The sequence below is a fragment of the Lissotriton vulgaris genome, chromosome 2_1, assembly GCF_964263255.1.
Source record: "Lissotriton vulgaris chromosome 2_1, aLisVul1.2, whole genome shotgun sequence".
Taxonomy (NCBI): Eukaryota; Metazoa; Chordata; class Amphibia; order Caudata; family Salamandridae; genus Lissotriton; species Lissotriton vulgaris.
Genome location: NC_141687.1, coordinates 1,573,407,100 through 1,573,425,467, shown reverse-complemented (window position 1 = coordinate 1,573,425,467; position 18,368 = coordinate 1,573,407,100).

The window sequence follows — 18,368 nt, the reverse complement described above, 5'->3', positions numbered from 1 at the left end:
AGAAGTTTGGTTTGAGATTTTAAACAAAAGTTAAATTTAAACTACAGAATTGCGTGAAAACCAGTGAAGCGCAACTAAGTGAGGTCTACGGCCTGGAACACTTTTTCGAGAAATAACAGCAGAAGACAGTGTTTATTTATATGTTGTTAGTTTCTCTGTCCACTTCCCCTTTCCCTGAGGGAAAAGTTGATTCAGTCAGAGTTGTAATCCTGATTGAGTTAATTGATCCTTGAGGGGGTTGGGAGTTTGCAGCTTCAAGAGGAAACGTCAGAAGTGACTCACAGGACTTCTCAACAGTAGACGAAGCCACATACCTTAATCGTTTCCTCTTGAGTTTGTAAACTCACCCTCATGGATATCTCGCAGTTGTCACAGTTAGTGCAGAAAATGACTGTGGAGATGAAGAATTTACGTTTAGAGAACCTAACGCTTCGTCAGGATTTGGATGAAACCAGAGCAGGGTTCTCTGTCTGGAGGGATCCTATTAAGGAGAAAAAGCCAGTCTTAGCGCCAACTAGATTTGGAACTGAGGTTCGTCAGTCACATACTTTAGGTGACCAGACTGAAAGTCAACCAGTTCAAGTCACAGTAGTCACCCCGACACCTGTCCCTTTGGCAAATCCAGAAAGATTTTCCGGAGATAATAGTAGATTTGCAACTTTTCTTAGCCAATGTCAATTGCATTTCATGTGTAAACCTCAGATTTTTTCTTCTGACACAGCTAAGGTAGCTTTTATTATTTCTTATCTGGGAGGGGTGGCTCGCAAATTGGGCTATGCCTTTGATAGATAATGATGATCCCTTGCTTCATAATCTGCGAGATTTTAAAAAAGCCATGTCCAGTTTATTTGCTAAGCATACCTTTGTTCAGTCTTCAGATAATGAGTTATTGAGTCTTCGGCAAGGGAGCAAGGATCTGATTTCTTACATCACTACTTTCAATAGACTTTTGACTGAAACTCATTGGCCTGAAGAGAAAAGAATTTCTTTGTTTTATAGAGGTCTGAGGGATGATTTGAAAGATTCTCTTGCACACATTGTTGATCAGCCTGGGGATTTTAAGGAATTTCAAGACCTTGATCACCGTTTAGGTGAACGTAAAAATGAGAAAACAAGAAGTGATTTTAGAAGCTCACAAGTTAGAGTTGAGAAAAAAGAGTCAGAAGTTAAGAATACCTTAGTTGAACCTGTTCTTTCGGGAGGGTTTAAAGGACCTTTAACCCCTGAGGAAAAAGAACGAAGACGTAAGGGTAACTTGTGTTTGTACTGTGGCAAGCCTGGTCATTTTGCTAAGGATTGTACTGTTAAACCTGCTAAAAAGAAGGCTCTTGTGATTGAGACTTTTTCGTCTAATCCGTCGGAAAACTAGAATTCTCGAGGAAAGATGAGATCGTTTCTTCGAGTAAATCTTTTTCTAAGATCTCCCAATTTGTCACAAATGTAACTACGCATATTCCTAAACATTTTACAATTCGGATGGTTTTTATTTTAACTACTCTTCAAAGACATAGCATTCCTGTACTTTTGGATTCTGGGGCCACTGGGAATTTTTTTTGATATTGAGTTTGCCCATAAATTAAATTTGAAATTTGTTGCCAAGGAGGAACCGGAGTCTGTAAGAGCTGTTGATGGTTCGGTTCTGTCTTCTGGGATGATTCAATTTAATACAGAACCATTAACTTTAGTGGCAGACAATGGGCATACTTAAAAGGTGGTTTTTGATCTTATAGATGCACCTACCTTTGGAGTGATTTTGGGTATTCCTTGGTTAGAATTACATAATCCAAGAATTGATTGGGTTAAAAGAACTGCTACCTTAGAGTCTTCATTTTGTAAGTTGCATTGTTATCAAGAGACCAGAGACCCGGTGATGCCTCTTTTTTGTGCTACTTTGAATCCTGAAATTAATGAGCTTCCAGTTGAGTATAGGGATTTCTCAAGGGTTTTTGATCCTGTTGAAGCAACTAAATTACCACCGCATAGAATATTTGATTGTAGGATTGACTTAGTACCTGGTGCTATTCTACCTTGCAGTAGGATTTACGCTTTAACGGAACCAGAAAATGATTATCTAAGGAAGTATCTGGATGAACTGTTGGAATTAGGTTTTATCCGTCATTCCACTTCCCCAGTCTCGTCTCCTCTCTTCTTCGTTGCGAAGAAGACAGGTGATTTGAGGGCTTGTATTGATTAAAGAGCTGTTAACAAAGCGACAATTAAAAATAAATATCCGTTACCTTTGATTCCTGTGCTTCTTAATCAAATTAAGGGTTCCAGTATTTATACCAAAATGGATCTTAGAGGAGCTTACCATATGATTAGAGTCAAGGAGGGTGACGAGTGGAAGACCGCTTTTCGTACGAAAGTTTGTCTTTTTGAATATACTGTTATGCCGTTTGGTCTTTGCAATGCTCCAGCGGCCTTTCAATATTTTATCAATGAGGTCTTGCATGATTTGTTGGATGTCTGTTGCATAGTTTATATTGATGGCATCTTAATTTATTCTAAGAATACTGAAGAGCATGTACTGCATGTTCAATCTGTTTTACAGAGGCTGAGAGATCACTCATTATTTGCTAAATTGGAAAAATGTGTTTTTAATGCCTCCAAGGTGGAATTTCTTGGCTATTGCTTGTCACCTGAAGGGATTCATTTGGATCCTAAGAAGGTAGAAGCAATTTTAACCTGGCCAATTCCTGCTTCAATTAAAGATATACAAAGAATTCTTGGATTTGCCAATTTTTATAGGCGATTCATTTCCAAATGTTCTGAAATCGTCACTCCCATTACTCAGCTATTAAAAAAGGGGAAAGCCTTTTCTTGGTCTGAGGAAGCTGATCAAGCTTTTTCTTTGTTAAAAAAGACTTTTACTTCTGCTCCAATCTTGATTCATCCTGATCCTGATAAGCCTTTTTTTGTGGAAGCTGATGCTTCTCAAACTGCCGTTGGTGGTGTGTTGCTTCAAAAGGATGCAAATACTGGTCATTTACATCCCATCGCTTTCTTTTCTAGGAAGTTATTATTAGCTGAGCAGAATTATACAGTTGCAGAACGAGAGCTGTTAGCTATTAAAGATGTGTTTCAGGAATGGAGACATCATCTTTTGGGGGCTAAACATACTATCACCGTATATTCTGACCACAAAAATGTACAATTTTATTCCTCTGTTAAGGCCTTCACTCCTAGACAGATGAGATGGTTACAGTTTTTTAGTGAATTTGACTTCTTAATTATGTATCGACCTGGTAATAAGCAATTGTTATCAGATACACTTTCACGATTAGTTTGTGAAAAAAAATATTAATTCTGTTAAAGAACCACCAAGTATTTTGCCCATGGAAAAAATTGCTGCAGAGGTTCATTCTGAAAATTTCCTAGACTCTGTTAAGGAGGTTTTGAAAACTTTTAATTTTCATGAATGGTTATCTAAGGAAGGGAATTCTATCAGGGAAGGTCTTTTCTATCACAACAATAAATTATTTATTCCCACAAAAGACTTACAAATTAAAGTTATGCAATGGAATCATGATTTGGCATTTGCTGCTCATCCTGGTATTAATAAAACCTTGGATTTATGTAAGCGTCATTTTTGGTGGGAAAAGATGATTTCTGCAATTCAGCAATTTGTGAAAGCTTGTCCAGTTTGTTCGCGACAAAAGGCCTTACATGCAGCTCCTATGGGTTTACTTCGTCCAATGACTATACCTCCTCAACCTTGGCACACGATCAGTTTAGATTTTATTACGGATCTTCCTAAATCTAATGGTTATACTACGGTTCTTGTAGTGGTTGATTTGTTATCTAAAATGGGACATTTTATTCCTTTACACAAGATTCCATCTGCTGCAGAATTTAGTAATGTGTTTTTATCTAATATTGTAAAACTTCATGGTCTTCCTTCCAAGATTATTTCAGATAGAGGTCCTCAATTTATATCAAAATTTTGGTCACAGCTTAGTAAACAGTTAGGAATTGAGTTAGCTCTGTCCTCTTCTTTTCATCCACAGACTGATGGACAAACTGAAAAGGTTAATCAACATGTAGAACAGGGTTTAAGATGTTTGTTAACAACTTCTTCTAGGCCTTGGGATGAAGTTTTGCCCTGGGCGGAATTTTCTTATAATAACACCACTCATTCGGCTTTGGGTTGTTCTCCTTTTTATTTTCTCACTGGTCAACATCCAAGATCTCTCCCTATTATCTTACCTGAGGAACAGCAATTCATGCCAGCAGTTAATGATAGGTTGACTTCGTTAATGGATATTCAGGAAAAGGCAAGAAAACAGTGGATTAAAAGTAAGGAAACTATGAAAAGAACAGCCGATTCCCAGCGTAGACCTTCTCCTTTGTACAAGGAGGGTCAATTGGTTTGGCTTTCTACTAGAAACATTCAGTTAGAGGGTCCTAGGAAGTTGAAACCCAGGTATCTAGGGCCTTTTCAAATTGAGAAAATTTTGAATCCTGTGTCTGTGAAATTAGTTTTGCCTGAGGAATATGCTATTCATCCAGTATTTCATGTTTCTCTTTTGAAACCTTTTGAACCTTCTACTCGACCTGATAATCCACCTCCACCAGTGGTGATTGGTGATCATGTTGAATATGAGGTTAAATCTATTTTAGATTCTAAAGGGATTCGAGGTTCTCTGTTTTATTTGGTTGATAGGAAGGGTTATGATCCTTCTGAGCGATCTTGGGAACCCGAAAAGAATGTTCATGCCCCTAGACTTGTTAGGTCTTTTCATGCTTTACACCCTGACAAACCTCGACCTGTAAGACAACCTTTGGGGGGAGGAACTGTTAGGGGTGCTACTGGTCGTCTTACTTCATCTAGTGGGATTTAGGTTCTGTTCATGTGTTTAATAAACTGTCAGTTCAATTTAATAATTGTATGAAACTTTGGAATAATTTAAGTAGGTGATTTTCTGTTTTAGGTCAATGTAAATACTGTTTAGGAAATTGCATTTAACAATGCTTGTTTACTTTTAGTCTTTGTGTTAAGCCTTAGGGGTTAACAATCAAGATTGTGCGCTCATTTTTCGAGAGAGGCTCGCGCAGGCTCTCGAGATTAGAATCCACATGAGGAGAGAGCCTGCGCTGCTCTCGTGACTGTGTTTGTTTATAAATAGACTGAAGCCCAACGGTTCGGCGCTTCATCTCGTGTTGCTGCCCTGGTGAGCGCTTCTGCTCCTGTCATGACGGATCGCCTCAAGCCTTAATCTTGCCCTTGACTTTCTTTTATGCCCTCAATTCAACCTGAATTTTTGGTCCCATCTCGAGCCATCACCCTAGCTGTCAGTTCCTGTGTGATTTGTGGCTTTGCTGAAGCCGAGAACCCGAGTCCCTTTCACCGCGCAAGAAGGAAGATCAAGTTACTTTCATCTCTGCTGGAAGGCAGTCTGCACAGTGAAGCGAGTACAATGTACAGTAAGGCTAATTAACTCTTTTGAAGGAGAAGCCATAGACCTTAACGTTTCTAGAGTTCTACGTGAAGGAAATTGAATCTGAGTGCAACGTTGTTAGGAAAAAGACATTCTATTATTTAAGCGGACAGAAGAAACAGGCCTTGGCAAAGGCAAGGAGATTTCATAAACTGACTTCTCAATTGGGAAGAGTTTTTTCTCCTGTGAAAGAAAAAACAAGCCTAAGCTAAGACAATGAATTATAGTAAAGTCAACTAAAACTGTTTAGTAATTTCATTAAGGTGTAAATAGAATACAGCAAAGACTCTGTTAGTTGAGTAATTCTTTTAGAGATAATTTCCTGAGTCTAGATCCTTTTGCAGTAGTTAAAAGGAGTAGGTTGTTGTTTTACTATCTCCTAACTGCAGATTCCCAACAAGTTGAAGAGTTGCCGAAGTCTTCAGGTACAAGTTTGCATGATTTCAGCCTGTTTAGTTCACTAAAACTAACTAACAAACTAATCCATTAATTAGGTGAAGCTTTTGCTAATGTGGAATTTTTTCCCCTTTTTAAAAAGTGATTGAGAAAAGACTGAGCAAATTCTGATATCTAAAAGAGTGTGAACAAGGGCCATCAAAACCAATGGTCAGTTACTGAAGTTTTAAATATAATTCTGTGTTAAGAAATTTGGTTTGAGATTTTTAACAAAAGTTAAATTTAAACTACAGAATTGCGTGAAAACCAGTGAAGCGCAACTAAGTGAGGTCTACGGCCTGGAACACTTTTTCGAGAAACAACAGCAGAAGACAGTGTTTATTTATATGTTGTTAGTTTCTCTGTCCACTTCCCCTTTCCCTGAGGGAAAAGTTGATTCAGTCAGAGTTGTAATCCTGATTGAGTTAATTGATCCTTGAGGGGGTTGGGAGTTTGCAGCTTCAAAAGGAAACGTCAGAAGTGACTCACAGGACTTCTCAACAGACTCTCTGTATAGCCCTAAGGAGCGCAACAGAATTTAAAGCACCTACCAGCCAGGGTGAATCCAAAGAAATATCTACTGTCTGTATGGATAGGGGTATTAAAGAAAGCATTTTTCAAATTAATAACAGAAAAGAATTCAGCAGTAGAAGGAATCACCATCAAAAGTGTGGTGATATAAGGAACCACAGGGAACTGTGGAACTACAATGGTATTAACCTTGCACAAACCAATCAAAAAACGATAAACATCCTCATGGTCATCAGAGGAGCCTGAGGGTGTCCTTTAAAGAATCAGAAAAATAGGTCTATTACAAATATTAGCAGAACTCTCCTTAACTACTCCCTTTTGTATTAGATCCTGAATAATCTGGAGAAGGGCCCGTTCTCCTGCCTGAGGTATTTTATACTGAGGAATGCGAGGCAAAATGGCATGGTCTTTAACCTGTATTGAAACTGGTGGATTATGCAACAGCCCTACATCTGTGTCACCTGTTGCCCATAAAGTGGATGGCACTTCAGCAAATTTGGCGGGAGGAGGCGCATCCTAGGACAAATATTGTATCGTACCTACATCTGGGCTCATTGTAAGATAAACACCCGCCATAGAACAATAAATTGTAGCGTGCAATTTCTTCAGTAAATCTAAACCCATAAAATTCTCACCACAATTAGATGTCAACAAAAATGGGGCTCCACAGTAAAAGGGCCAACAGTCAGTTCAAGGGGATGTGAAATGGGGCTTATAACTGGTACACCTGAAAAACCTACCAGAATATTTTTGTGGCCATACAGAGCAGCCCCAGGGACTATATGTCGAGAAACAGAACTCTTTGTCACACCTGTGTCCACCAAAAATTCCTTAGTCAAACCTTGCTAATACACTGTGACATAAGGACCACGCTGATCAACAGGCATCTGGACTGGTCCCTCACCCTGTCCTACGCTGTACTAGCTGTAAGACATTCCTGTCACCTCATCCGTAGCATAGTCATCATGATAATACTGTCCATCACAAGGGTCATCAAAATAATTGATATCAGAACGACCTTGCGAAACCGCAGCATTCTGATCTCTTTCAGACCCACGATCTCTTCCTCAAGAACCTTGCCTTCTAGGGGAGGCAACCTTCAGTAAAAGCACAGGACACTCACTACACCAATGACCTTCCTCCTTACAGTATGCACACTGATTTGGCCCCAAAGGTGTCGCTGACGGCTGCCTACTTGTTCATGAAAGCTGCCTAGAAGGACCACCTTGTCCCCTATTATTTACCCTAAACGCTTGCTGCAATAACACCTTTGTCCTCAAATCTTTATGTTTTTCATCTGTCTTATCTTTATCTTTCTAATCATGATATTCATAGTATTGAGCCATATTAAATATAACAGAAGAGGAAGATGTAGACCAAGTACTCTCAGACGCCTGCAAACAAGTCATTATTTTGGCAAGAAGATTAGTAACAAACCTATCAATAAGCAGCCCAACTCCTCCCTCATTGGGCATATCCTGCCTACTATAATCCAAAAATGTGTTTTCAAACTGTGTAAAGAAATCTGATACACTCTCATTCTTATTCTGCCATAAGCTGTCAACCTATCCCAACTATACCAACGTAATAGATCTGTGCATGTATGTAATAAAAGACCCGGCAAAGTAAGTATCTCAGCGTGAGGCTTATCGCCAGGTTTCCTCTCCTGATCCAATCATTTAATCACATCCCATGTACCACCCAATTTCTAAACATGATCTTGAGCAGCACATGTTGCCAGATATCGCACATAAGGTGTGTGTCGGCATACGGAGCTCTGCTGGAATCACAGATCTAGAGGAAAAGGAGGAGCCACACACCGCCACTGCTGCTTGATACCTTGCTATCTGCCTGCCATTGTTTGCTGCCCGCAGCTTGACTGTTGCTCTGCCACCTGAAGCCTGTGACCTGCTGCCTTCCCGCCTGGAGCCTTATTTTCCTGATGCTTCATTTACAGTGCCCCCCGGACCGGACTGCACTGTACTGGCCCTGCGGGCAACTGAGTGCCGGTGGCGAACTCCTGGAGCAGCGGAGGTGAGAGCTGCGGGCGCCTGTGAGCCACAGAGCGGCTGTGTGCTTGGCATGGGTTGCAGATCACCCATTTAGGGGGATTGTGGGGACTGCAGCACTGCAGGATTGGCTGGCGCACCTCTGGGAGGTTTGCTGTCTGAGGGGGTTTGAGGGGGGCCTGCAGCTTCATCCCTGCTGCCCTTTCAGGCTCACTGGGAGTTCTTGGTCGCTGCCTCCAGTTCACTTGTTCTGTCCTGCCAAGCCTGTGTGCAGAACAGGCAGTGAACGCCACCACCGCAGCCGAGGAGATAACACGCGGTTGCCGCTGCTGCTATATCTGCGACCTGTTGGCAGCTTACCTCCTGTACCGTCCAACTCTGGCAAGGCACATTGTAGGCATCAAAGCGGAACAAAAAAAAAAGTCAACCTTAGATGTTAAACCAGACTTAAAGTCCTTGAAACACATATAGAGGTCCATACCAGAGTTACGCAGCTCTTCATAAACTAATCACTAATCACTGATCGTATTCACTGGATGTTGAGTGCTGTGCAGTCTAAGCAAGCCGCAGGCCGCTTCCTGTTGAACACCAGCGCCCGCTGAGAGCCGCTGTTGGAGCAGAGAGAGTGGAGCAAGGAAGTTCGGAGAGCTACCGCAGAGTGTCTGCAGAAGGCCGCAGAGCAACTGCAGAGTGCCTCTGCAAGGGGGCAATTTTTAATCATTTTTTTGCAATTTTAGCAATTTTCAGCAAACTTCAGCACTGCGGTTGCTTAACCACCCCCCACTTACTACTATTCGTTATTATTGCAGCATTATTCATCATCATTATTATTACTGCAGTAAGGTACAGCTTCATGTTGCCTGTGGGGCAATGCACAGTGCTATAGACTTGTTGGCTTATTGACAAGCCCTGCAACAAGCTCACAAAAAGGCAATCATTATTGGTGGATGGATACAAGTACATTTTTCTTTTTTTTCTCATCCAAAAGCAGGAAGTAGCACCTTTAAAGCTTAATTAACGGTTCACAGACTAGCAGCCCAGCAGACTGGCTTAAACCACGCTTCAATTCCTATAAACCACGATTTAGCTCCAGCATCCGCTCATTCGACTACTGAGTTAATGTACTAGGCAGCACAAGCTCACCAAGCGCAAGCGCAAATAGTGTCTCGACACAGCCTTCTGAGGCAGCAGAAGGCTAGAGAGCGGACAGAGCTCAGGACCGTGGGGTAAGGCTACAGCGCTCTTCTTTTCACTCTAACTGGAAGTACTCGCATAAAGTATTTGTGGCCCGAAGACATAGCATTGCTGCCAGGAAAATTAGCTGCAGCAAAAAAAAACGAGAGGCCCATTACCAATAATAGGGGTTCCCCAGATTCATCAATATTTCACAAGACAAAAAATAGAAGTTCCCAGCACTCATAAGGCCCGCAAGACGAAAAAAGGGGGAGTAATAGAAAACAGTCCCAGTATCAGTTTATACAGCCAAAAGCTGAGAACACTGGGCGAGGATAACCCCGTCAACTTAAAAAGCACAGCCCAGGACAGGCTGGAGGAGACATTCATTTTTGAGATGGCGAGGCTCGCAGAAATGGTGGAGCAGGCAGACACGACTAAGAATGCCATCAAAGTTACCACTGCTAAATTTAAAAACAATGAATCGGAGGAACAGGGGTCAGAGCAATTTATTGAGATATCATCGACATTAAATGATGCAGAAACGTTAAATATACCTCAGGGCCTTCAATCTAGCGAGCCTAATCGCAACAAGAAGGTTTTTCTCATAAAGGCTTTAGTCCATCACGACTTAAACAACCAGCCACAGGACAATTCAGATGCCTTTATTAATCCGAGTGGTCAGGGGAGCACCCAGAGCTGTTTCACACCCAGTAACCAAGGCAGGACACAAAGACAACATCAATTAGGTGCCGCTAGAGTCTTAGAATTGGCATCCACAGAATTACCAAAATAGCACCTTTAGCAGACCCTAAAGTGTAGCTTTTGGGAGAGGGCTCTGCAGGGCCACAACTGTCAGACACTGCAGAACCCAGAGTGAGGAACAAGAGTCAAATGAAAAGTATGGCCCTGAATACATCTTGAATAAAATAAATGTGTCCTTACTGGAAGCCGTAAAGGCACTCTCCTGGCAATCACACAAATTAGAGATCAAAGTGGATTTAATACATATGCTGGTACAAAAGGTCTTGATAATTAACGAAAAAGTGGACATGATCATTCACAATGTTGAACAGTTGGTTGTCAGTGAAAAGGGCGCTGGGAGCACCACAATCCCTGCAAAAATCTTCAGTGACGCAATTGTGGAGAAATTAATCGCACTCCCAAATCTGCTGGCAACGTTAATTAAACAATGCAATGAGGCAGGGATAAATCCCACACTAAACAAGAAATATTGCAGCCCTTGAGCCATAAATATGTCTACAGCTACGGACTCCGAGGCCATAAAAGACAACGTAGCTACAAACATCTGCAAATCCCCGGTCAAAAGGGCCAGCCCCGTACCAGTATAGGGGAGGTTAATCAAACTGAGAACACTGGTCAAAAGCCAACCGATGGACAGCTATCCAGACGTCAAAAGAAAAAACTTCGGAAAATTCTAAAAGCAAACAAACGGAAAGGCGGCATGTTAACAATGCTAAAAAAACATGAAACAACCCACTCTTTAATCCAACCCAGCAATCAGGCTATCATTGGAATTGCCAGCAATAAAGAGGGTCCTATGACTTGTCCAATTTTTCAAATGAGAAACAGCTCCTCATCCAAAGCATCCAATGAGAATAACTGCCAGGAAATTCCTGGGAAAACATGTCTGAAAAGGCAGCATATGGAAGACCCACATAAGGAAAGTGTATTACTCTGTAATATACAAACCCCTTTAAATCCACAAGTAAAAGCATATGATTAGATGGTGATCACAAACTTTGACAACCCACCCAACGGACCAGAAACCGGTGACCTTAGAGTAGATCCATTAAGAGGGAAAGAAAATCAGGAACCAAGGCTTAGGCTAGACACCAGTAATTGTACGGTTTCCCACTCAACAGGTCAGATGCTCAGCAAAAAGCTAACAGGAGAGAAAACTGAGCTAATGACATTGGCAACTAAGAAGGAACCTGGTGTAGCAAAAACCCACCAATTTAACATGGAATGCCCTTGCAAAGCTAAAAAAGCAGCAAGCTCTCTCCCCTTGCAAACAACAAAGATAATACAAGTAAGAAAGACCTCTTCATCTGGTCTAAGGAGTCAGATGCATGAGCACCCATGCTTTCCTAACATTAATTTAGAAGAAGAAGCAAACGTTGCCCCAGGCCTGAATAACATCCAAACAATGCCTATAGTAAAAAACGTATCATGGGCCAAGTTATGTTTACCCCCAAATTTGAGACAAGGGGCCCAGGTGATATCCTAAATCGGTCTAACATTCTGTATCTTTTGACAAGCATACCCTCATTGGCTTATCTAACTTCTGCTCAACTCGTAGCGGTCCACTTTAAAAAATACACTTGGGCAGGGAACAAGGAGTTGACCCTGACAAAGTGGCTCAATAAACAAGACATCCAAAACATAATGGCAGAAACTGACACACTTAAAGATTGGAGAATCCGATTAGATAGTTATCCAACTGAAAAGTACCCACAAGTGCTACTTCAGAGGTAAAAAAAACAAGTAGTGCTTCGCGCACAGTGCCGTACATTAAGGGGCACCAAGACAAATTCAAGCCTATCATTTAACAATGACCTTAAGATTGAGATACATAAAGATACCACCATCAGACATTGCAAGGAGGTGTGCATCTCCCAGGTCAAAAAACAGGAAGATTGGGCATGGCTTACTTCTGCATTCCCATTCCAGGACTGGGGAAATTCCTAGTATAAGGAAAACACAAATTTTGCATGGTTAACAACAACATGGCCCGGCAGGGAGGACTAAGATACACATTCACAGTGGCACTAATACAGAGATATTAAACTCTATGTTTAGGCTAATTAGCTGGCAGGGTTTAAGTCAATCAAGACCAATAATGAAGCCATGAAATCATTGATGACTGGGGACATCTTATACTTGCAGGAAACTTGGTTGGAAACACCGAATTACATGAAAGGTAACCAGGCGATCCATACAATGGCAAGTAAAAAAACATATTCGGAAGACCAAGTGGTGGGATCTCGATATTTACAAAATTAAACCTGCAACTACAAATCGAGGACTGGCCCACGCATGCATCAGATATCCGGATTAACGATCCAAGCAGCAGGCAGAGACAGCGCCGTGACGGCAACGGCATAGCCCCATACCTGCCCACCACTCCTGCTCCAGTCCGCCGAGCGCCGTGAGGGGAACGGCCAGCGGAAACTTAATTTCCCAGGTACCCCAGTGGCAGAGGCGCACCTGGGACGTCATATGCAGCACCTGGAGGTGCAAACAAAGAGCGGAGCGCCGAGCGCTCTGTGGGGGCGTTTGTTGGGATCCAAGCAGCAGGCAGAGACAGCGCTGCGACGGCAACGGCATAGCCCTGTACCTGCCCACCACTCCTGCTCCAGTCCCCCAAGCGCCGTGAGGGGAACGGCCAGCGGAAACTTCATTTCCCAGGTGCCCTAGTGGCAGAGGCGCACCTGGGACATCATAGGCAGCACCCTGAGGCGCAAACAAAGAGCGGAGCGCTGAGCGCTCTGTCGGGGCGTTTGTTGGGATCCAAGCAGCAGGCAGAGACAGCGCCGTGACGGCAACCGCATAGCCCAGTACCTGCCCACCACTCCTGCTCCAGTCCGCCGAGTGCCGTGAGGGGAACGGCCAGCGGAAACTTCATTTCCCAGGTGCCCCAGTGGCAGAGGCGCACCTGGGACGTCATAGGCAGCACCCGGAGGTGCAAACAAAGAGCGGAACGCCTCCCATCCCGCGGGACGTGCGCGGGCAATGCCCGGCTGAGCCTGGGCAGAGGGCGGGCCATCTGCGGCCATCAGAGGTCAGAGGAGGTCGGGTCGGGCAACCCCTCTTGGTTTTTGCGGGTCAAAGGATACGACCCAAGGTATAAGCCCTAGAGACTACCTACAAACTCTTTTGGTTTCTTCAAAGGGACTAAATACTGGTAATCAAGATACCCACCTTACTATTTCAGGTGTATTGCATAATAGGTATTTGCAACATGTCTTCTAAAGGGGCCGCCAAACAAACTTTGTCTCAGAACGGTTCAATTAAGGGGACTTTGGACCATTATCTAACCAGGGTATCATTGGCATTAGAGAAAGCAGAACATAGTCTTGCCATAGAAATTTCACCTAATATACGATCCCCCATGATGCCTGAAGACTTAGCTAACTCCTCCTTAATGAGGGAACTAAATGAAATCTGTAACAGCAGGTATACCTCAGTAGAACAGGAAAAGGAGTGATTTGGTGCTCCCGCAAGCCCCATGGAGAATAGAAGCCCCCAGCTTAGTGCATCACCTCAATTAAATAAAAGTCCTCTGGAAACCCACCTCCCAATAATAGACAAAGTTAATAATCAATCAATAATCAATAACCAACCGATAGTACTCCCTCAGGTCCCTCTTGCCAACAGAAAGCGTAAAGGTGCGGAAGACACAGGGAGGCTAGCGAAACAACAGAAAATAAACTCAAGTCCCCCACTGGTCATTGCCACCACCACAGAAATATCCAAGGCATGTCCAACATTGGAGACTTCGCTATTTATTTTACCATCTAAACTACTGGCCAGGCCCGGACTGGCCGTTGAGGGCACCGGGCAATTCCCCGGTGGGCCGCATGGTTGGGGGCCGGTTTTGGGCCACTAGGGCCGTTTTTGTTACAGGGCCGTTATGCTGCAAAAACGGCCCTGTAACAAAAACGGCCGAAAACCGGCCCTGTCATAGAGCGCGGTCGCACCTCTCCCCCCTCCCCTCTCCTCCCGGAGTGGGTGAGGGGGGCCGGCCGAGCACTTTGCCAGGGCCGGATCTGTTTCCCAGTCCGGCCCTGCTACTGGCCCAGCTTGAAGAACTGGTTAAAACTATAATATCCCCGCTGATAGTAAGGATGGATAGAATAGGGGAAAAGGTCACGATGATAGAAGAATCCATCAAGGCAAACATGCTTACAAATAGAATGTCAGGTAACAAGCAAACTCAGAACTTAGCTGCCTCCAATATGCCTAGCAAAATGGCCCAACATTGTCCTGTCGCTACTAGACTATTAGCTTCAAAAGCCAAGGAAGTACCCAAAGAATCACCAAATGTACTGAGTTCTGCTCCTAGAGCAGGGCTGAATAAGGTAGCTACGTTTTCTGAGGGGTCTTTTGCTAATCAGGGTAACATGCAAAGAAAAATTAATTGTATAAACTTACCTCAAGAGGCAGCACCTTTTGTATGTGTCCTTACGGGAGTGCCCGAGCTTACAATCGGGAAAGTTGAAGGTTATCAGGAGCTTAAAAACAAGGTATCATTTTGGTTAACCAAAAATAGACATTGATGGTAGTATCCTAAATGTTAGAAGGGTGGGGTGGGTAGGATCCTGTCCCAAGGACTTAGCTGGAGACCTGATTATTGTAAATTTCAGGGATAACCAGGTCGTCCCATTTCTTCGTAGGTGGCAGCCACAAATAGGAGATGAGCCAATAGCAACAATGGAACTGTGCGATTTTTATCCCAGAATCGCTCATCCACCATCCTCAAGATGGAGTGTGGAGGAAAACTACTTGAAGAGTGGGAGGGGTCCCGTACCGAGCAGTTACAGGATACCTACCTTCAACCGTTATGACCTACTCTATGGTTTACACATGCTGAACTGCAAGGATAAGGATATCATCTCAATTACTGTTCCCGTATGAAGTACTTTTATGGCGATGAATTCGAATCCTAACTGATGTTGCCAAGTGTTCTTTTATTTATAGATTAAACATAGCTTTACATGCCTTCCATACTTTTTATTGTTTTTAAATTGTTAAATCTCTTTTGTTGGATCGATTTCTTATTGTTTGTCCTCAAGGAAACCTGATTTGGACTGGGAATTATGTGTAAAATATGTTGTATATGAAATTTTATGCTGTATGCTTTTATGGTTATTAATTTTAACCGAATAAAGCACTTTGATTGATTGATTGATTGATATAACAATAAATGGGTTCAGAGTAGAGGGCACTCCATTCAAACTTGGAGTAATATTTTCCGGCCTATAAGATGACCCGGCGTATAAGACGACTACCTACTTTGCTTGATAAAATGTAGGTTTCGTGCTATACTCGCCGCATAAGACTACCCCCACTTCCAGTGCAGTCCAACGCAGTTATGCATAGCCATTTTGAGAATGTATTTTATTTTATTTTGGCTTGTACTTTGTATGCTTTTGTAACCTGCACACTTATCACTTTTTCTCTAGGAATGTACCGATTGCTACCTCATGTATTTTTATGGCTCACTATTGTCACTTTTGATCCATGTAACTTAACATTTGCTTTTGTAATTTGTCCATTTGTAATTGTTCCTCTTGTATCAATACTGTTCCTACTGTAAAGCGCTCTGACACCTTCGGGTAAAGTCCGCGCTATATAAAATCGCATAAACCTTTTAGTGCATGATTGACGCCTGCGCTAGTGACGTACCAATATCCCCCACAGCCCCCGCGGTGCGAGGGGAGGGGGAGCTCCGGCACTGGGCACGGACGGCGGATTAGAGCCCCTGGCTGGGTCCGCAGCGCGGGCGGGAAATGGTTCAGCTTAGGGAACTCAAACACAAGACGAACACAAGATCAGCCCCTCACCAGCCAGTGCGCCCAATACGCCTTAGTATTTTCACTGCTTGAGCAATTTATGTTACAGGAGGATTCCTGTAGAAAAACAACCACATCAGCCCATTGTTTTATAATGCAGAAGCAGTCTGACACCTTCGGGTGTAGTCCGCGCTATGTAAAAAACGCTTGAAAACATACTTTCAAATTTGGCACCCGGCGTATAAGACGACCCCCGACTTTCCAGAACATTTTGAGGGGTTAAAAAGTTGTCTTATACGCCGGAAAATACGGTAACCTAATTGTCAACCCAAATAAAAGGTGAAAAATACAAACATCAGAAGGATCGTTAGTATAATTAAAGCATACCTCCACGAGAACCCTGAACATGAATGCATCATAACTGGGGACTTAAACATAGGAGATCTATGTGACTCGGAACAAAATCACGAGGACCACAGTCATATTCTTATGGAAGCTTGCATTAACAAATTCAACCAGGGGTCCGCGAATAACACATGCCAGCTGAAAACGATTCCACAACCTACATTTAAAAACATCTCCACACTTAACTACATTTTTATGAGTAAGAACCTGTTAAGGAGATGTGCAGCGTAAAAGGTACTGCCCACTCCCGGAAGCGATCATCAACCAATCCTGGTCAACACTACCAGCATGATGCATGAGGAACATCGAACTGCAGGCAGCATGCTCAGTCTAGATAATGAATCAGTTTCAATTAAATGCATCAAATAGGGGCCTATAAGCCGTGCAAAGTATATCAAATGGAAGCAGAACACCTGGATAAACGGCAAAAAGAGTAGTTTTCCCGAAACTATGACTTCGCTTGTCAATGCTTTGACTCCAGGAAAACAACCTACTTATAACAATAAATACAGGCAAATGGGACAAGTTAATTACACAGACAATCAAATCTTTATTCAGAGTAAAAAGAGATGCCGTTTGGCAGAATTAAAGCAAAGGAAAGAAAAATCCATTCAAACAGGAAAACAATTGAAGACAGCAAGGAAAGCGCATAAAAAAATAGTTTGGCAACTGAAACAAACCAACATAGTGGGAAAATGGAGATACATGTATACACTACTAGCTCCCAATAAAAGCAAGGAGTTTTGGAGCTATGTCAAAGGCCTAAATAGTGTCCAGCACACTCATAATGCTGTCCCTGCTAACAAATGGGCTGCTCATGCCACCAACCTATACATTGATCAGAAAATATCCATGGAAAGCACTGTCAAGGCCAAAGACCACCAACATGAAGAGAGCAACGGGGATGATCTCTACCTAACAGAAAAGGAAACACTAACCATCCTCCAGGGCATCAGGAATGATGGAGTGACAGCGCCCCACAGCCTGCCTGGGTATATCTTTAAGTAAGACTGTGAATACTGGGCACCCCTCAGTCAAACTTTACTTAGTCATTCCTACAATATTTCTGTGGTTCCGGATTCATGTAAAGGCTCCATCCTGCATCCCATTCATAAAAAGGGGGATGCCCCTGACCCAGGGAATTATAGACTGATTGCACTACTGGACGTGGAAGGAAAGGCATTTGCAAAAATGCTCCTGAAAGAGCTAGAGTCATGGATCACAAAAAATCAAGTAATCCCACATTATCAGACTGACTTTCGGCCAAATTCGTCAACCATGGACAACTCCATCGCACTTTCATATCTGGCAATTTGCATATCGCCATTGTCTAACCCAGGGTGGTGTGGAGTGCAAAAAAACGATGGATTTGGGCCCAGATCTTTGGACTGGACTGGACTTTGGACTGGGTTGAATGTGTGACATTGATCCACATTCGGTCCATCACCTGTTTTGTTTGCTAGTTATAGTCCTGGCACTTTAGGTGTGCTAGTAGCCAAGGCTTCCTCAAGGAAGTGTTAGCACGTTTGGTTCTCAGATACAATCTGGAATGTAATAACATACACAAAAAATCTATTTATTATCAAACAATTGCCTGATTCTAGGAAAAATCCAAAACTTATTATGAGGAGCTAACAGAGGCTGCTTCCTCCAGTGTGATGACTCTAGCCAATATTGAAATGTTTTTTGGTCTTCTTGTTCCGGTTGATATCTGGCAACAGTACCGACACATTGAATCTTTAGTGTATGATTAATTAAAATCCTTTACAAAAATGGCAGAAAGTGCAAGTTTAAAAAGAACAGTGATAATAAAATACATAAAATCTAAATTAAAAAAA